This window comes from Podarcis gaigeae (genome assembly GCF_964106915.1).
Source record: "Podarcis gaigeae genome assembly, chromosome: 12".
Lineage (NCBI taxonomy): Eukaryota > Metazoa > Chordata > Lepidosauria > Squamata > Lacertidae > Podarcis > Podarcis gaigeae.
Window position 1 is genome coordinate 17,123,714 of NC_139688.1, and position 22,123 is coordinate 17,145,836.

Sequence of the window (22,123 nt, forward strand, 5' to 3'; positions counted from 1 at the left end):
ATGTTCCCCCAGTTCTGTCCAGTTCTTGTTGTTTCCTTGTTCTTATCAATCATTCTCCTCCTTTTTATTTCTCTGTTCTCCCACAGAAATGTTCTTTTTCCAAAAGTTTCTAGTGTCTCTGCAGAGGTTTGTTATTCTTGAAGCAAAGCATTACATCATGTTCCTTTCATTTTCCAACAAATAGTTCCATTGTTTCCTGTAGTATGTAGACCTCTGTAGACAAAATAGTGTTCCATTCCTGCAGTTTCCCAGGAGATTGAAAGTTCCATTCAACTGTTCACATTTCCTGTGAAAAACACATGCAATGTCCCTCGGCTCCTCTAGGTGGATTGCAGTAACAAAGTTCCCTTCCAGAATCACATCCACCAGACCAAGTAGCTTGTTGACCGATATTTAAAACAGTTTGTATTCAATTTGTAACAAATATAACCGGCAAAGTCCTCATAACAAAGTCTCTATTTTAATCTTCCTTTTTGACAGCTCTTTGACAGCTGTCAAAACCTCCATCACTTTTCTCCAGGCAGTTTCACGAATCGCTCCAGGGATTCCGGGGGGGTTGCTTTTTTTTTAAAACAATTCCACTTTTCTCCTCCAGCTCAATCTTATAATTTTCCCTCGCGAAGTTGCTGATTCGGCAAGATAAGGTTACACTCGATCTTAGTTGTCCAGTCCTTTGTTTTGGCTCTTCTACAATTTAGGGGTAGGCTGACTTCCTTTTTTCCACCTCCCCCGTTCGCTCCGAATTTTAAAAATTTATCCCCTTTTTTTTTTTAGTCCATATTCCAATTACTCACGGGTTCTTCTTTAGAGCCGAATTTTCAATAGAAGAAGTCAGCGCTCTCCGCCGGATGGCATGCGGCTGCGCTCGGCAGGGATAGCAGAGAACTCAAAGCACCACGCTTCTCCCCGGCACCCGATCCGTAGCCTTTAAAAAGGCTCCTTCACGAGTCGGGAGGGCGCTAACGGTGCCAGCCGAGTCTCCATGTCCACGGCCTCAATCTGGCCGTGGTTTTTAAGGGTCCCCGCATCGCCGGTGCGGTAGGACCCAGCCCCTGCCAAGCCGGCTCCCTCCGGGGCTCGGAGGGAGCCCGCCATTCGGCGATGGCGCCGACCCGGAAGTCTGAATTTTCAGCTTTTGAACATTTCAGAACTTGAACGGTCTTCTGGAATGGATTATGTTTGAAAACTGAGGTACCACTGTACTGGCAAAACTCGGGTGTGCATGTGTGACACTGATTTACTTTCTTTTCTAATTCTTTAGTAGCACATTAAATAGCCAGGAGTATACATTTCACTCCCATGCAAGCGAAAAACCAGGATCATCCAGATTCATCTTAATTTCACTTCTGGCAAATTTAGGTAACAAGTGCAGTTCAGGATATGACTCAGAATCATAGAACATAGAACTGTAGAACTGCAGGGGACCCATCCTGTCCAATTCCCTGCAATGCAGGACTCACAACTAAAGCATCTATGTCAGATGACCATCCAACCTCTGCTTAAAAACCACCAATGAAGGAGAGCTCACCACCTTCCGAGGTAGTCCATTCCACTGTCAAACAGCTCTTACTGTCACAAAGTTCTTCCTGATGTTTACTTGGACTTTCCTTTCTTGTAACTTGAAGTTATTGGTTCGGGTCCTACCCTCCAGAGCAGGAGAAAACCTGCTTGCTCCATCTTCCATGTGACAACCCTTTAGATATTTGAAGATGGCTCTTCTATCTTCTCAGGTTCCTCTTTTCCAGGCTAAACACACCCAACTCCCTCAACCACTCCTCATAAGGCTTGGTTCTTGGTTGCCTTACTCTTCCCACCTTCCAGCCAGTGGTGGTTGTTTTGAAGGAGGTGGGGGCTTGTGTCAATGAGATCTAATGTAATGGGATATCTCTGATATGTTCTTAGGTCAGCAGAATGCTTTCCTGTCTGCTAAGGGACATCTTTGGAATGTGTTAAAAAGTTTGACACATGCACACATATACCCAGGCTGACCTCAGTTACATGTACGAATGATGATCATGGGAATGATCGGAACCACCAGAACGTTGCTGCTGCTGACACCTATTTTATTTCTACACATAATGGGTCTCACTTGGCTCATGAGATATGGCAAATGGCATGGAGAAACATTGCTGAAAATTCAGCAGGGGATCCTTAAGGATCTGATGTACTTTTCTCTTCTGGAAAAGCCAGAGCCACTGACAACTTTGTTATGATTGCAATTCTCTCTTTATCTTCCAAGTACAAGGATCTGCCATCTGCTATGCCTACCAGCTGCCCAAACTCCCTTCTTGTGACATAAACGTTATTAGCAGTAGTATTAGCATTAGCATTAGTTGTAATGGGGATCGACTCAGCAAGATATTCTTAACGGATTTCGATTACCAGAGCCTATTGGTGAATAGTAGAAATTAATAAACAGTAGTATTTAGATAATATTTGGGATATGAGGGGAAAATACAAGCTGCAGAGGAATGCTGGGTTAGCCCATTCAAAACAGCCTTAGCTAGCTAAATGCAGGTCCATTAAATAGCAATACTGGGCCATTTAAGGCCATTGGTAACACAAAACAGCTGGCATTTCCCCCTGCTCTGAGAAGTGGAGAGAAAGAATATACTTGGAAGATTTGGGGCTTTAAAATATAACATAATATAAATATTATTTTAATGTAAAATCAGTGCTTTTTTCTTTAAAAAAAATGTTTAGGGGGTACTCTCATTTTGACTCAAGGAAATCACCGGGAAAGGAAATGAAGGCGCCATAGGAGGTGGTAACAATGAAACTGACCAATCACCGTGCTAGATTCCAACTCCTACTTCACACATTAAATGCTCGTTTCTGTCTGAGACTCAGGAAACACAGTGACAGGAAATGAGGTCACCAACAGGGTAGCTATGGAACTGATGGTACACTGTGCTACAATTTTAAAAAAATGTTTCTTCTCCCGTTATATTCACAAAGTCACTCGTAGCCGAGTAAGATTGTCTTCCATAAACACGGTTTTAAAAGTGAGTCCGTAAGTGACTGTGGAGGCCAGTTCTGGATCTGCATGTCCTTCCACAGCAGGGACATAGGTTTCTGTGCGGGAGTTGATCATGGTGAGGGTTTGCCAAGCGTGCCTTCCTCTTAGCTCGCTTCTCCATTTCATGCTGAGTTCGTGCTTCTTCAAAGTCCACAACACCTTTGGTAAAGGCTGTCCTCTCATTGGAGCGCTCACAGGCCAGTGTATTAGCCAACAACAATCACAGTGTACAACTCAGTGTATCTGTCGTTGTCGTATGCAGTGTTCAAATTTCCAATAGTAAAGGAGGAGACCTAAGAACAAAGGCCGGAAAAAGTGGTTTGGGCTGGAAATAACCTGAATTAACCACCCCTTCTCAGCATTAATGAAAATATCAGCCTACAAAATACAAGGATTTGTTAGTATAAAGCAGTTTTTTAAAAAGTCTAGAAGTACTTGACCCTTCTTTGATATTTAACACTCTTCACCTCTTGGCCCCGAGTTGTCCATCCGTTCCACTGCATATGTGGTGACTTAAATGACAACTGTGCAGACCAAGATTGACACTGCAATCTGGGTATTCAAACTAGTATGTCGAACAGATTTCTACATGCTTCAGGAAGCCAACTTTTGCTGGGTTTTACATGGCTGCTATAAGCATTGCTGAAATGATTTACGTGAAGCATGTGGAACACTCCCATGTGCTATATATAAATGCTAAGTATTATAACTGAGTTGCTGAATTGTAAGGTGGAGGAATCGCTAGGCTAAACTGGTCTCGCTTGTTGATGATTTTTTTTGGCGGGGGGTGAGGGGTGGAATGAACAAACAATTGGGATTTGCTTCCGCAAGATGCAGTGAGAGCCACAAAATGCTTCCACAAGATGCAGAGAAGAGATTAGACAAATGAGCTATCAATGTCTAAGCACTCCCTCCAGCGCTGGAGCTAGAATGCCTCTCAGTGCCAGTTACTGGTGGCTGGATAGACGTTTATAAAATGATGCATGGAATGGAGAAAGAGGATAGAGATGTATTTTCTCCTCTCAGAACACTGGAACTTGTATACGTGCAATGAATTTGAATGTTGGAAGATTCAGGATAGAAAAAAGAAAGCACTTCTCTGTGCAACATGTAGATAGACTATGGAAATCATTCCCTCATGAGACAGTGATGGCCACCAAACTAGGTAAAGGTAAAGGGACCCCTGATCATTAGGTCCAGTCGTGACCAACTCTGGAGTTGCGGCGCTCATCTCGCTTTATTGGCCGAGGGAGCTGGTGTACAGCTTCCGGGTCATGTGGCCAGCATGACTAAGCTGCTTCTGGTGAACCAGAGCAGCGCATGGAAATGCCGTTTACCTTCCCGCTGGAGCGATATCTATTTATCTACTTGCACCTTGACGTGCTTTTGAACTGCTAGGTTGGCAGGAGCAGGGACCGAGCAACGGGAGCTCACCCCGTCGTGGGGATTCGAACTGCCGACCTTCTGATCGGCAAGTCCTAGGCTCTGTGGTTTAACCCACAGCGCCACCCGCATCCCTAGGCCACCAAACTAGATGGCTTTAAAAGAGGGTTGGACAAATTCATGGAGGAGAAGGCTATTAGGCATGCTCCACAGTCAGAGACAGCAATGCTTCTGAATACCAGTTGCTGGAGACTGCAAAAGGGAAGGGTACTCTTGTGTTTGAGGGCTTCCCACTGAGGTATCTGACTGGCCAATGTGGGAACAGGATGCTGGGCTAGATGATCCTTCCTAAGGATCTCCTTATGGTCTTAGAAGGAAACATCTTTATGCTGTTTCAAATCAGACCAGATATTCACATGTCTATGAGAATCAGGTCAAGGAGGAAATCCCTCACATACATTCCTCTATCACCAGACAATCAAGTTTGGTTTATTTCTTTTCTTTTATGTCCATTCAACTAATGCCTTCAACAAAAATAAACTGAAGTGTCATGTTGCACCATGCAATCGCCGTGTCTTTCCAACAACCATAACAATCTATTTGAAATTAAAGTGATTTGTTTAGAATTTAAAATAGAGGGTTGAATTAAAAAAACAAAAACCCACCCGCCTCTAAAATGTAAATAAGTATCTATTTTATGAAGTGCAATCTTCAAAATAACCTATGTTCGTGCTAATAAAAATGTATATATACATCCAAGCATTGTTAACATCTCTGTGGTTATGGATATTTGAGTAACCCTCTGGGAAAGGTCATGGAAGTCTGAGAGACTAATCCACAAGCTCTCCCTTCACAGCAATTGGAAAAGCCTGTTGATACATTTTCCCTGTTAAATTTGATAACCACATGGGTCCCCATGTTTTTCCACTCTGCCATAATCATATGATCTACAGATGAGAAATCCAGGTCTGTGAGATTTTTCTTTCACTGTCCTTGGCTGCAAGGTCTTTTTTGAGCACAAGGTTGGAATCCCTCAAGTCTCCTGCACTAAAGTCATTATCCCATTCCAATGGGACTACTTGCAATTTCATACAGGAAACTTTAAAAAAAAAGTTACACAGCATTGCATTCCCAATTAGAGTTGGTTTATTGCCTTGTACTGTGAAGAAAGCTTAAAAAATGAGAATCATGAGAGATATCAATATCATGTGGAGCTCCGTTACACCAAATCTCTTAAAATCTCACTCATGTGGAAAAACACATATAGTGAAAGCTGGATGTAACAGCAGTTCAGGAACATTTGTATTGCCATAATAATAGTTTTGTCCCATTGCATCATGATTTTTGGGGGAGGAAATATTGCTGCTGATGTCTTGCTAGAGGCCTCTGCCCTGTGGGCAGTGGAGAAATTATGCCTGGTGTGGATAAAATGAACAGGGAGCAGTCCCCCCCCCCTGCTGTCATAATACTAAACCTGGAGCCCCTTCAATGAAACTATGTTGCAAAATTCAGGGCAGATGGGGGGGGGGAGTATTTCTTTACACAGCACAGAGTCATATTATAGAATTCACCCCCAGAAGATGCCATGATTTGGGATGTAAGGAAGCAGTGATTTCCATCCCATCCTAGTGTTCGTTGCAATAACCACTGTTTCTGTTTCACTGCAGTTCAGCCTCTGTTAAAACCTACGTCATTCATATTGCACGATTAATTTCAATGGAAGGGAAATCTCAAAAGCAATGCATCCAGAACATGCATGGAACTGAAGAGTACATCATTCAGGGCTGGCCCAAGATATTTTGCTGCCTGAGTTGGGGGACATGATGCCTCATCTTCATCCTACATACGGAAACACACTGAACTGAATCTTCAACACTGCTGATGAGATAGTGCTCTCCATTAAACCTGAGGCTAGTGGGCCAGATTAAAGAACCCATGACTGACCATGTGGCAACAGAGGGTTGTCCTGTGGCCCTTCAAATGTTGCTCAGATACAACTCTCACCATCCCTGCCCACTGGCTGTGCTGGCTGTAGCTAATGGGAGCAGAGTCCACCAACATGTGGAGGCCATAGACTTCCTATTTCTACTTTGATTCAATCTGTTACATTGGCTATTGGAGCAATATCCTACAAGTAATCTTTCACCGATGTGAGTGGAGTTGCAAGGTCCAGACCCTGAGATTTCAGGCCCCAAACCTGAAACCTAGGGGAGGCCCCTGGTGAGGTCAGTGGGGTGGGTTCTAGGGGTACCATCAAGCCTAACTCATTAACCATAGTCACTGAGAGCATGACATTCACATTAAAAATATGAAGACTAACAAACAAGCAAACATTTAATCACTTTGAAATTAAGATAAAAATCTTAGCTATAGGGGGTGTTCTCAGGTCCAGATGGAGTGAAGGGATCATTCTGTATCACTCGCCTAAGGGATTCTGAGTAGGGAAGGCGGTCTCGCCAACCTGGAGATTCAAGCCCTCGCCTTGCCACCTGGGGAGGTAGGGAAACCTGGAGACTTCAAGTTGGCCCAGTGTGTCTGGAAACCCTTTTTAGCACATATTTTGTGTTCTTTGATTGTTATTGGGATATATGTCTCTCTGTGTGTAAATAATAATATAATATAATATAATATAATATAATATAATATAATATAATATAATATAATATAATATAATAAATATAATATAATAATATAATATAATATAATATAATATAATATAATATAATATAATATAATAAATAATATAATATAATATAATATAATATAATATAATATAATATAATATAATATAATATAATATACAATACAACACACACACACACACACACACACACCCCAGCTTGAGACCCAGGACTGGGTCTAAATGAACAAGCAACCAGCCAATAAGTTAAAAACATAATATTCTAAGTGCCATACATCACACATCATGGATTGTTGTTTTAAGTTCTGTCTGTGGCCTAAACTTCTAAAATGGTTCTGTCAGAAGAAAGCAATCAGAAAACCCGTTCCTCTTAAAGATTGCCCTTGCCTGCCAGCATTCTGAGGCGGAGGGAATCCTTCATATATTAACTTGGCTGAAATCCAGAGCTGTGGGGAAATGGTCCTTGTTGAGGACTGGATTTGGTTTCTTCTAAGCTTTTCTTTGCAGAAATCTGGGATTGCTGCTGCTCTCAGCTTCCCCGTTTTTATTTTTATTTTAATGCAGATGCTTCTTATGACCTGTTTCTTGACAGTTTCTTTTTTTCTTCTTTCATCCTGCTGTGATTTCAAATGATTCACCACATGACCAACAGTTCCAGCTTACCTCATATTTAGCCTCCTTAGTTGGCTGTGTTTGTTCCCTCCCCCTCCCCTGGTAAAGGGAATTTGCACTTTATTGCTGTACGGGAACATTTTGTTATGTTTTCTTTTTTCATGAGGATTCCACGGGACTGCCTGCTTCTTCAATGCTGTGAAAATAAACACTGTGAGGGTTTTTCCCTTCCTGCAGAGACCACATTCCATGACTTGCACAATTTCCTCCAGAAATGTCTCGTCAGTCACTATAGGCGAGTCTCTTTCATTAGTGCACAAAAGAAGAAAACCCCACTGAATGGAGCATAGGGTAAGTGCAACTCACAGGCAGCATTACCCAAATACAGACATCTTTGTTAGTTCACAGAAATATTAGTGAGGTCCTGAAGCCACAGCATATGGTATTGGGTGGGTTTTCATTCACCCCATGCTGAGGTGAAGCACAGGACAGAAAGGTGGTTCTAAGCTGACAATGGCTTTTGAAGATTGGCAGAACCTCTCTATGGGGTTCTGTTAGAAGCTGAAACTGAATTTACCCACTTACCCATCTTGTGGTCTATTCTGCACTGCTGATTGGTTGGGAGAAGGTTGGACAAATGAATGATTGCAGGTTGTGGCCTTTACTGCAGTTTACCTACAGTGTATTGTGTTTTCATTTTGCGTTGTGACAGCTGCAGATTGGCCAATGGTTAAAGAAGTAGCATGAAAGATGAGAGTTAAGAGTATCGGTTTAGTGCCCTTTGCTTTTGAGTGTTTATAACACCCTCCAAAGGAAATCCATGGGTGTGACTATTTACATCAGCTTTGGAAGAGACTTGACTTTTGACAACTTGATCTCATAATGTGAGCTTGGTAACAAAAGGTTTCAGAAAGGGAAAGCACCGCCTTCTGCATATATAGAATCGACTTCAATCAAACAACATGTTGCAAATCTCCTGGCTTCATTGAAATTAAACTTGTACTTGGTTTCTATTGGAAAAAAATATGTGTCATAAGGAAGTACTGTTAATGTTATGGGTTGTTTTTATCTCTTTAAGCGATTGAGTGCTAGAAGCTCCTGCAGCCAATCGGAAGCTGCGCCTTAGTTTTTGAATGGTTCCTGGTGTCGAACAGACTCCGAGAATGGATTAAGTTCGACAACCAAGGTACCACTGTACACTAACTTGCATTTCCAACAGATACCCCTTTGAACGAAGTGCTGATCAAGATCCAGCACTGGAAACTATGAAGTAACCCTTCCCCACATTGCTGTCCCAATTAAAATCCCCTCCCAGCAGCTATTCCATTGTGATCACATAAAGAAAGGGTTAACTTCCTTCCCAATACAACAAGATGCTGATCTTGACCTTGCCTTTCATATGGCTATTATTTAAAAGCGGGAAAAGTAGCATTAAATGCAGCCATACATTCAGTGTCATATCTTGTTTGGTCCTTCGGCATTGTCAAGCCGCAAGGACAGATGCTCTGATTCTCCGGCTGGGAGTAGCTTATCGGTTTGACTAAGTGAAAAGGTCAGCTCAGCTCAGCTCCAGCCCATTCAAACTACCAGCTTTGGTATTAGTTACTTAGTTGATTTATAGCATTTGAGAATAACCATATATTTTCTTGTTAGTCACCCATTACATTAACCTTATTATTGATGAGTTCTCAAACTTCACAATACAAAAGGCATATTTGTCTGTAATCTGATGTAGCTGGTTGCAGAGTATGATTTAAAGTCCATTAGTCTCTGCACTAGAGCAATTTAAAGTCAGGCCTGTGATTACCGACTGAGTTTCCATTCTGTTGTGTTCCATTTCAATTGTAGCTGCTTTTATGACATATTCCAGCAAGGCTAAGGTAAAACAGATACAAATGCATGTGTGTTTACAGACGCACTGTACATATGCATTGCATATTCTTGTGACAACAAATTTGCTATTACTATTACCATTATTATTATCACTACCAATATTATATGGGCCTCTGGCCTGATCCAGCTGCAAGGCTCTTCTTAATTTATTACTCTCTATAGCCCTCTGCTCCCCTCCAAGTTCAAAATTATGAACTCCAATTCACCCTGAATTTGAGGATGAGCTCCAGTTCATCTTTAATTTTCAGTGCTCTTCTTGCTTCTAGAGAAGCTAGAGGAGGAGGAGGAGGAGACTCAAAGAAGAGCATTATTTTGTGCTATGGTCAAAATCCTTAAATAAGACAATGAATCATCGCTGACACCTTCCTATGTCTCCCTCCAGTTGTTATTCAAATAAAAGACGTCTTAAAAATCAGGGTGTATCTCTACAATGTCCTGTTTTCAAAGAAAGAGGCAACTTGTCTGTCTGGCAGCTAAACTTGGCCTAAGTACCTGCCAACTATTGAATCAGCTCACTTAAGGAGATGTATAAATGTGGTTGTTAAGCAAAAGCTAATCTGCTTATACCAGATGAACAGGGAGGGACTGTTCTATAGGCAGGGCTATGCCAAATATTTGGTCCCCCCCCCCAACCTGCACAACAACAGACATAATTGCAAATGGTTAGTAGTAGAAATGGAAGGGTCCAGATCAGAATGCTATCCAGCCCTGCCCACTATCAAGGACTTCCCAAATGACTGAAATGGTGCCCATGGCTTTATTATTTCAACCATTTATTCTTCCAGTGATATCCTGGCATTTTTCTTCTGTGAAAACCAAAGCAGTGTGTATTCCAATTGGTCTTCCATCCAAACACTGACCAGACCCAGGCCTGCTTATCCTCAGCAAGGTGGATGATTAGTTTGCCTTCAGACTTTACCCTGGGACAAAGCAATTGAAGTTTGAAGTATGGCACAGATGCTATTGAAAGGGTTGCTGGCACTTCTTTCTCTGTAATGACATCTGTAAATAAAATCCTGACCAAACTACATAGCAAATAGGATGATGTTACACCATGACTCATGACAGCGATGTCATTGCCAAGCTCTGGTAAACAAAATGAGCAAATCAACACAAGCAACAAACATGGTGCCATTATGTAATGATGCTTAACTGTGATGATGTCACCAAATCTGATGTCGTGAAATTTAAAATGAGCATGAAATGAACAGGAATCGGGGAGAGGATACTTATAAGTCACCCAAGTACTTATGACTGTGAAATATATAAAAAATGTACAAATCACTACATGTATACCATTCATGTGGTTTCCTACTGTAAAGGTCTGTGTAAGTGGAATGAAGCCAAATTTAGCATTTCCTGACACTCCGAAGAGCTTTGGAAGGTTGACGAAGTTCATTTCTCACTCTAGAAAGAGTCTCCAGTAGTTCTAAATTAGAGCTCAGGCAAAATTTCTCAGGAGATTTTCTGAGAAAAGTTCTGGCATGTTTCTTTTTTCTCACCTCTCCTAAAAAAAATATGCAGGATTGCAGTTCATTCCTGAAAATTGCTAAAGGTCCGTATAGTTAAAGCTATGGTTTTCTCAGTAGTGATGTATGGATGCATTTTGCTGAGCTTTAACTGAAGCAGAGGCAAGATCATAGAGCGCAGACAATAAGAATATAAGACAAACCTACTGGATCAGGGCAGTGACCCAACTAGTCCAGTATCCTGTTCTCACAGCAGCCAACCAGTTGCCCACAGGTATGTGAAACCCAAAGGCAGGACATCAGCACAAGTCCCTTCCTTCCTATGGTTTCCAGCAAGTGGTATTCAGAAGCATTCCTGCCTCCAACTGTGTCTCCACAGAGTATACCCATCATGGCTAGTAGCCACGGAGAGCCTTATCCTCTGTAGATTTGTCCAATCCTCTTTCTAAGCCTTCCAAACTGGTGGCCATCACTGTCTCCCGTGGGAGCAATTTTACCATGGGTGAAATGATTGGTAGAAAGGAAGGACATTCATGAACACCCCTCAGCCAACTTAAAAGTAGGGGCAAGAAAAGCTCTGTACCCTACCCAATAGTTCCACCCACATTTTCTTTCTCCTTTGACGATTTTCAAATGCAACTTCTTTTCTAATTAATTGATGGGCGATAGGCATGCGGAGGGGGGAGACACCAGAGATTTTTTTGGCACAACACAAGCTGTCACTATATAATTGATGTATTTGGAAGTAACCCAAGCAAACCTCATCAGAAAAGATGAGGTAATGTTTCCTTTCTCGCAAAAAGTGTTCCTGCTGAATTACTTACCTACAGCTCTAGGATCTAGGGAGCCATGTGCTGATCTGATTACTGGGGTTCCGCTGCTGATATTGGCTATTCCTCAGCACTAAATGGGAAGAACGGCATTATGGATCAGGCCTTTCCTGCAAAGCACCAAAGTCCACTTCTTCTGCCTTTCAGTTTGTTCTTCCCTCTTATCTCCAGCATGGCTTGAAGGTTTAAAACCAACAAAGCAAGGAGGGACAAGCTAAGGAGGAGACAAGAATGCCTCCATCTCATCCCTTCTTTCTTCTGAGAAAGTATAGAAGCTGGGAAAATGGTTGCATAGTTACCCATCATGCCAGTTTTTTATGCCAACTGCCTCTTTCTCCAGAGTCATTGGACAATGGGCAATTGGCTGGATCACTAGGCAGCACTTGAAGTGAAAGCCATGTTGGGATGTATATTGCCTCATTCTCACCTCTGGGAGGCTGAATCTGATTTTGCCTACAGTGTGTATGTGGCACAGCAGAAGAAATGAAATCCTTCAGTTTGGATGTGTCCAAGAAGTTGGTTTAGGAATTTAGGAGACTAGTTTAATAAATATAGCACTTCCGGCTTGCACACTCATTTCTGTCCTCTACCAATACTTTTTACATTTGTGAAAGGACAGATTATTCCAAGGACACTGTAAGTCACTGGTTTTCACATCACCAAAGAAGTCTGATTCTTCTGAACTTCTCCTAAACTTCCCTATTTTTTGGGGGGGGGGGAGAGTATTATGGGAGACTATATTATAGTACATTTCTTGAAAACAACGAGTCAGTGACTTAAAACGAAGCCCCTGTGCAGCAGGTGTGATTGTTATGTCATTCTGAGAAATATAGCTCTGTGAGCGGAATTGGGGTCTCCTAACAACTCTGAGCATTCTTAATGAACTTCAGCCATGACTCTTTAAAGTGGTGGCATAGGACTTTAAATGTATAGTTTGGATGCAGTGTTAGAATATCAGATTTTTAATTGGGATGAAAGATTGAGGAGGCTGATTTTTGCTCGGTGCTCCTAGGATGTTCACATATACTTTATTATAACCTCCTTTGCCTGGACTTACCGCATTCTACTTTCTCTGTCAAAGTCTCTCTCTGTTTGCCTCACCCACTTTTTAACTCCCTGATGAACTTTGGTTGGCCTGCCTATTCATCTTCCTCCTGGCTGACATATCAAACAAACAGCTCCTTTGGAAAGTGATGCTAATGCCTGAATAACTCAGCAGTGAATACTGCACAGTGGTGGAGCGAACTCTGCTCCTCATTTTCCCCACCCCAACACTTTGCCCTTGCAGATGTCAGCCGTTATAGCATTCCTAGAAACGGATGGAGGAGACTGGCAGCTCCATCTTGTACCTCCCTAAATAGGCAGTGCAGGATGTTCCAGGCAAGATATTTGGTCATAAGAATCACTGCAACAGAGGCTGCTCATTTTATAATTCCAGGCACTTGTTTTTCTCTTTTAAAACAGAGTTTTTCACTCTATAACAAAATCACCCAATCTATCCAAAATCTGAGACTATTTAAAAATAAATGTGGGTCTGAGGCTGTGCTGCAAGCTGTATTTTTTTTAATTGGACTGTACGTATTAGGGGTGAGCATCGGCTCTATGAGTACTCCAAATTAGGAAGCAAATTGGGTGATTTGGGGAATGCTCTCACCTTTCTGAATTGGACTGCACTGTTTTCAAAGTGTCTTGAGGCAGATTGTAGACTCCCTAAGTGTCCCAGTTGCTCTGTGGATTCATTGATTAAAAGAATAAGAAAAATGCATGAATGTTTCTTTCTCACTGCTTAAGAAGTGAAACTAGACTGTCAGGGAAAACACCCAGAGCCCAAGAAGAGAAGTGGGGAGAGGTTAGGGGATCAGTTGACGGACAGGTCTACTTTTTAATCACAGGGAGTTATTTTTCCAGGGTGATCCAGATACAGTGAATTGGAAACGAGATTTAAAAAATGTTAGGTGTAGTTAATTAAGTTTTGCTCAGAGTAAACCCATTAAAACTAATGGATCTAAGTTAGTTACGGGCATTAATTTCAATGAGTCTGTATAGAGGAGCAGTCCTTTAAACCAAATTTCACCCTCCAGATATTTTGGCCTCACATTATCCTTGGCTATTAGCTATGCTGGCTGGGGAGAAGGGAATCATAGCTCATAACACCTGGAAGGCACCACATTGGTAACCTCTGCCATATACTTTCTTCCACCAGTCTGCCTCTATCACATGGTGGCATCCCCACAGTTTGCTTGGGAAAGAAAGACTGAGTGGAAAGTTCAACATGGTTGAAGATGGTCTTATTGGAGAACTCAGGGATACTTCTACCTCTGTCCTCTGAGAAAGGATGACACACCCAGGGATAAGAGATTGCCATGACTTACATTTTTGTTTTAAATTTCTACCGTGCCCCAAGTACACCACACTAACTTCCAGCTTTCTCTTAATAAACCATAGTCATAGTAGCAGCTTCACTCCTTCCTGCCCCTTAACAAACTACAGTTTGTAGGGGGGGCATCTATAACTATCTAGAATGGTATAATAGTGCATATGGGGCCAGAGAGATGGGGGAGGGAGAGAAAGTGCCCATGTGATGCTCACATGCACACAAAGGGCCATTTTGAAATTGCATAATTTCAGCAATGAGGACGTTCTTTTCCTCGAAAGCATTTGTTGCAAATGCAAAAGGTGGTTTTGTTTTTGTTGCAGCTATATCTTTTATAGAGAGCTGTCATTTGATTAAAGAAATTAATCAGGAGGATTAATCAGATAATTAATTGAATATGCATCGGGTCAAATAAGAGGGAAAACACATTAATTCTAAGGCAGGGGAATATACTTTGTTTTCATGTTGAGGCATGCATATATTACATTCTGTTTCACATCCTATATTATATTGTTAGGCTTCATTTTTTAAAGCTGTAGTTTTTATTAGTATTTGCAATAAGTATATTTGTGCATTTGTAATAAATATATTTGTGTGTATGTATATATAAAAACCCTGACTTCTAAAAACCTTAAGGATATGCATGTGAAAATGTTAAGTGCCGATTCCTCTAAAATTATGGTCGTGCCTCGGGAAACATTTTTTGCCTCCCAGCAGGAGATTAACAGTACACGATTTCACCTACACCTTTGACATTTACATTGCAGACAAATAAAATTCCCAAGTAAGATGAGAAGGGTCTCCAGTTAAGCTGTGCCAGTTTCAGATACGTGGAAACAATGGCTTAAAGTATGAGGATTCAACAATGTTTAGTTTTCTTATTAAATAAAGATCAGTAGTGCCACGATCGTGCAGGCAGCTGCTATTAATTGTTATTGCTCTTAGCAAGGCACTCTTCCGTGTATCTTTTCTGGTTGCAGGGAAATTTACATTCCGTGGACCTTAGTTCAGAATGATTCAGGATTCCAGCACCACAAGGCTGTCTCAGTAGCTTAGGAGCAACTCGTCTGCAGAAGTAGACTTCTATGTTTCATTCCTATCTGCTATGCCCCAAAGCATCCAGCAAGCTATATCAGTTCCAATTCTTCCTTAAACCCAGTTCAGAATGCAAACTATGCATTTTGGCCTTCTGACGGGAGAGGACATGCAAGAAAGATTGCAAGTTCACAGGGCCAAACTATTTGTGTGTTTGCGTGAATGTGTTTTTTCTTTAAAAATAACAAACTGCCCTGCTTGTGGTCTTTTCCCAGGCATCTGGTTGATACAGCAGAGTTCTTTTTATGTTCTCCCCACCCAGAACTTGGAGAGAACTAGTTCTGTTGAATGAAGTGCACTGAACTAGTTCAAAAAATCTCTGCTAGTCAGGTTTGGGATAGAGCAGAGATAGTTGATGTGCTGCGTTCCAGGTGTTGTGTGTTGCAATTATTTGCCCATTTGGGCCTTGGGATTTCCACGATGCAAATAATAATAATAATAATAATAATAATAATAATAATAATAATACAATTGATTACTTGCCCTTTATACCAAGGCCCCAAGGACACAACAATTAAAGCACAATATTTAAAACATCTTAAGACATCTTAATATTACAGAAATAAGGTGGGTGCTAAATTGCCCCACTTCATGCATCATGAATCATACATCCTTTCCATCACTATACATAAATGCATACAAATTTAAAATCGCACTCTATTATTTTGAGCCACATGGGGAAAAGAGAAGGGCATGCACAGTCCTTTGTGGTATATGCAAAATACGGGTAGTGATATCGTTTGACTTCATTCTTCAGAAATATTATTTGCTGTCAAAACAATCAGATTTTCATTCAGTTGCATTAGCATAGCTCATTTGTCCTGCACTGACACGACAATATTACTGAATAGATTTTACTCCTTGGCATATTAACTCACAGAGCTTTGTGGCATGTATCCAGAAACTGACTTGTGATGGATACCCTGCCATGTCGCTCTACGCTATCATTGGATGTATGAAAATTGTATTTAGGTAGCTGCTTGATCTTGCTCCCATGAAAAACAATAGCAGAGCCACTTTTAATTTAATTCCTTTAAATTATCACTGTCATTGTATATGTTGAGAGTCTTCCACCTAACAAAGTCACATTTTTATTAATCATTCATAAGTTGCAATCTTTGGCTGAGTTCTTTTCAGCAGACCTAACCTGGGACTCAGCTATGCAGCTGCAAATAAAATATTTTGAATGCGTTGTAACATGCAATATACATACAGTCATACCTTGGATCTCAAATGCCTTGGCTCCCGACAAATTGGCTCCCACACAATCAAAACCCCGAAGTGAGTATTCCAGTTTTCAAACTATTTTTGGAAGCTGAATGTCTGATGGGGCTTCCACAGCTTCCAATTAGCTGCAGGACCTTTCTGCAGCCAATCAGAAGCCGTGTTTTGGTTTCCAAACGTTTTGGAAATTGAATGGTCTTCCAGAATGGATTCCATTCGGCTTCCAAGGTAGGACTGTATGTGACACTAGATGGCGACAGTGAGCTTTGCCATATTCAATGTATTTTTCAAAACTTTTTTTAAAAAAGCATTTTCACAGTGCTTTTTAGATATGTGTAGATTCCATCCAGGTCGGCAATCAGAAGCCTCCATCTGTCTGTAGTAGCTATGACAACTATGACAACTGCTGTATAGTCATCCATAGGACCCAATTCCAGGGATTCCAATGCTGCCATTGCCATTGTTTCTAGCTCTGACATTCACCCTCCTTGCAACTTCAGAGAAGAACAAGGAAGTCACTGTAATGTTGTGACTTCCTTATCCTCTGGTGGTCCTAGATAGTGAAGAAGTAATTAGTGGCAAGTCAGAGTGGCAGTGCTGAGAGAGGACTTGAATGGTGTCCACCAGCTGAGAACCTGTCAGAACTGGTGATGTGGTGGAGTCCAAGCACTGGATTTCATGGCTCATCCAGAGAGCCATTTTGAATCAGATCCATAGCCCTGAACCTCTTCTAGCCTTATCAACGTCAGCCGCTATAGAACCTACATATTAAGGCTGGAATGCTAAACATATTCCATGCTTCCATCCATGCAGATAATAGTTTCCAGAAGTGTCATAAAGTAACATAAGCCATGATCAGGCATTTAAAAGCAGGGCAGGGGAATACAAGCACCACCCCCACCCCAATTTCCTCTAACAACTATCCATTCTATCACAACTGAGAGAGCATGCCTAGTCGAAGGCCATACAATGAATTCACGACAGAGGTGTTTCTTGAACCCAACCCAATCTCAGCTTTGTATCCCTTGTACTACAATGTACTTTGTGGCCCAAACAACTGAGTAGGGCAAGAAAGTAAACGTTGTTGTTTTTTTAATGAGAAGCGTAATCTATGAATATGCAAATAACTTGATAAATAACTTAACAAAAGCCCCCGATTTCTGTATACATATCTTGAATTTGCCACATAGGAGTACAGTAGTACCTCGGGTTAAGTACTTAATTTGTTCCGGAGGTCCGTACTTAACCTGAAACTGTTCTTAAGCTGAAGCACCACTTTAGCCAATGGAGCCTGCTGCTGCTGCCGCGCCGCAGGAGCACAATTTCTCTTCTCATCCTGAAGCAAAGTTCTTAACCTGAAGCAATATTTCTGGGTTAGTGGAGTCTGTAACCTGAAGCGTATGTAACCTGAAGCGTATGTGACCCGAGGTACCACTGTATGCCATAATTTTGTGGAAGTTCTGGTTGTAAGGCTCTTAATATGTTGGATGCAATATGCATCAAAGTCAGTTGCTGGAAATCACAGGTGAGGCAAGTTCTGTTGCATTCTGGCAAACTAGACGGGCCTTTGGCCTGATCCAGCACATCTGGACTCACATTCTTATTAGTGCTATAATATTCAATTGCTTTTTCATTCCTCCTAAAACACATTTTCTGCAGAACATAAGGCAAATCAGGTAAAACAATGAATGCATCTTGAAGCCTCTTGTTAATACTCCCCCCCATAAAACAGGCAAATATCTTTTCTCAGCTTGACAGAGTATTTCTTTTTCCAAAAAAAAAGGAAACCAAAAGGAATCTATGGCATAATAATTAGTAGATCTAGAGACAATTGAAGAAACGTATGTAAACCAATCTTCCAACTCAAACGTCAAAGATTAAACAAAAACACAGTTTCCTCCTTTCAGAACTGACACAACCCCTCATTTTTTTAAAGCTTTATGAAATTTTAATGCCATATGGAAAGAATTAATATTTAATAGGCTCTTTTTTCTTTTTCTTTTGGAGCATTGTGACACATACGTTTGGCACATTCATTTTAGGGGAACATTTATTAATAAAGCCACTTGAGAAATGTGTAGACTTGTAAAATCATTACAATTCCGCAACTGTGAAAGGGATGTCAATGATTTCAAGGGTGGGAAATTCATTCCCAGCCCAATCCTGTGCATATTTATTCAGGAGTAAGTCTCATTGTGTTCAATGGTATTTACTCCCAGGAGTTAATGTAATAGCATTACAACTGCAGCCATCCAGACATGTACTAATCAGCACTAAGGTCTGAAGGCACATGATGTAACAATCTTGTGAACCCTAAGCCAATCTAAGCAGGGAGGGGGAGTGGAAAAGCAGGTGACGGTCAGCACAATGTAAACACCATCAGAGCCAATCCAGCACTCCTGCCAATGTGTTTGCACCACACCACCCTCCACGCTGCCTCACCTCTCCTGGCCTCCATCCTGCGTTTCCGATTCATAATAATGGAGAATCTAAAAAGAGATATATAACCTTTCCCCCATTTGCCCTAATTGGATGAAATCTGTAGGCATAGGAGCCCCTCCTGAGTGTATGAAGCCAAACATATTGCAGGCAAGCGGGTCCAGGAACTTTTCATAGGGGTTCACTTTCTTCCATAGCACCTTTTGTGGAATGCAAGGGGCTGTATCTTACTCTTTGGTACCTTATACCTCATGATACCTTATTGCTTTATAATAAAGCGTATTCTCAGGGAGAATGGTTCAGAAACCCGAGGAAATTAGAAAGTGCTTCCAGAGATATTTCAAAGAACTTTATTCACAAGGGCCACAGAAAGATTCGGAGGTGGACCAATTTCTTAAAACCAACGGATTACAGAAAATACCTCAGGAAATGAGAACAACCCTGAATAGTAATATCACACAGCAAGAAATTGAAAGCGCCATTCAGAACCTCCAATTAGGCAAATCTCCAGGCCCCGACGGACTTACCTCCAAATACTATAAGGTTTTGAAAGACTATCTGATACAGCCTTTGTTGGAGGTTTGTAACCAGATTATGGAGGGGAGGAAGGCACCGGAAACGTGGAAAGAAGCCTTCATCACATTGATACCCAAACTAGAAACTGAAAAGACTCAGCTGAAGAACTACCGCCCCATCTCACTCCTAAATGTGGATTACAAAATTTTTGCAAACATTTTGGCAAGTAGGTTTAAAAAAGTGCTTAATGAAGTGATCCATAAAGACCAGGCTGGCTTTTTCCCTGGTAGGCACTTGTTTGGCAACACAAGAAACATTATCGACATTTTGGAACTTTTACAAACAAATCTAAACACTAGAGCGGTGTTAATTTTTATTGATGCGGAGAAAGCCTTTGATAATATTTCTTGGATGTTTATGAAGAAAAACTTGGAAGGGATGGGAGTGGGGCGGGGGTTTGAAAATGGAATAGAAGCAATATATTCAGAACAAAAAGCGAAATTGATAGTAAACAATGTGGTGACAGAGGAGTTTAAAATTGAAAAAGGGACACGGCAGGGGTGCCCTCTATCCCCCCTATTGTTTATTTCAGTTCTGGAGGTGCTATTGAACATGATTAGAAAGGACCGGTTGGTACAGGGAATTGAGGTCGGAGTGAAACAATATAAATTGAAAGCATTTGCAGATGACCTGGTATTAACATTGCAGGAGCCTGTCTCTAGTACTAAAAGAGTGTTAGAATTAATTTTGGACTTTGGTCGGGTGGCGGGATTTAAGCTGAACAAGCAAAAAACTAAGGTTATAGCAAAAAATTTGACAAGTACAGAAACAGATGAGTTTGTGAAAGAAACAGAATTAAATGTGGTTAAAAAAGTAAAATACCTAGGGGTGTATCTGACCTCCAAAAATTTGAATTTGTTTAAGGACAACTACGAGAAATGTTGGTTAGAAATCAAAAGAGATTTGGAAACATGGTCAAGATTGAAACTTTCCTTGTTGGGCCGAATAGCAGCTATAAAGATGAATGTATTGCCAAAAATGCTATTTTTGTTTCAGACCCTACAGGTCGTGGACAAGGTGGAATGCTTTGGAAAGTGGCAGAGGGATATTTCTAAGTTTGTTTGGCAGGGCAAAAAGCCCCGAATAAAGTTTAAGATACTAACTGATGCGAAAGAAAGAGGGGGATTTGCCCTGCCAGACTTGAGGTTATATTATGAAGCTGCAGCCTTCTGCTGGTTGAAAGATTGGATTTTACTGGAAAACACTGATGTCCTAGATCTGGAAGGGTTTGACAATGCTTTTGGGTGGCATGCATATTTGTGGTATGACAAGGTTAAAGTGCATAAATTGTTTAAAAACCACATTGTCAGGAGAGCAATTTTAATGGTCTGGACAAAATATAAAGACTTATTGGAGAGTAAGACTCCGAGGCGGCTCTCACCGGTGGAGGCCAAGGCACGTAAGAGACCTAATATGGAAGCCAATTGGCCTAAATATGGGGAAATCATTGAAAAGATTGGAGACAATTGGAGGTTGCAGAGCTTGGAAAAACTAAAAAACAAGGTGCGAGATTGGTTGCATTATGCACAAATTCAAGAGGTCTTCAAAGTAGATAAGAAGGTTGGATTCCAGGTGGAAAAATCGAAACTAGAGACAGAATTGTTAGAACCAAAAAGTAAACTACTTTCGAGAATGTATAACCTGCTGCTTAAATGGAATACTCAGGATGAGACAGTCAAATCCGCCATGATAAAGTGGGCGCAGGATTTGGGGCATAACATTATGTTTGAAGACTGGGAAAGGTTATGGAACACCGGAATGAAATTTACGGCATGTAGTGCCTTGAAGGAAAACATTATGAAAATGATATACCGGTGGTACATGACCCCAGTCAAGCTTGCTAAGATATATCACCTGTCTGATAATAAATGCTGGAAATGTAAAGAGGCGGAAGGGACATTCTTTCACCTCTGGTGGACCTGCCCGAAAGTGAAGGCCTTCTGGGAAATGATTCATAATGAACTAAAAAAGGTACTGAGATTTACCTTACCTAAGAAACCAGAGGCCTTCCTTCTGGGCATGGTGGACCGGAGAGTGTTTAAGAAGGACAGAACTTTTTTTATGTATGCTACTACAGCAGCAAGGATCCTGATTGCAAAATATTGGAAGACACAAGATTTACCCACACTGGAGGAATGGCACACGCAGTTGATGGACTATATGGAACTGGCCGAAATGACTGGCAGAATCCGAGACTTGGGAGAAGAAACATTCGAGGAGGATTGGAGAAAATTTAAAGACTATTTGGAAAAACATTATAAGTTGTATGAATGTTAAAAAACGCACCCTTTAGGAAATTCTAGCTTCAGTAAGGTTAAATTAAGGAAATGGAAATTAAGGTACAAGGAGTCAGAGATAGAATAATGAAACAACTTTATTGTGTTAAAATGAAAATGTACATGATTCGGGTTATAATACATTTGAAATTGGGTAACATGATAAAAAGGAAGATATAATAAGTATTGAAATAAGTTAACAAATTGCAGACGTTATGCATCACAGAGAATGCAGGGTTGGGAGGACGTGGGGAAGTCCAACAGATTTGGAAAAAGGAGTAAGAAAAATTTG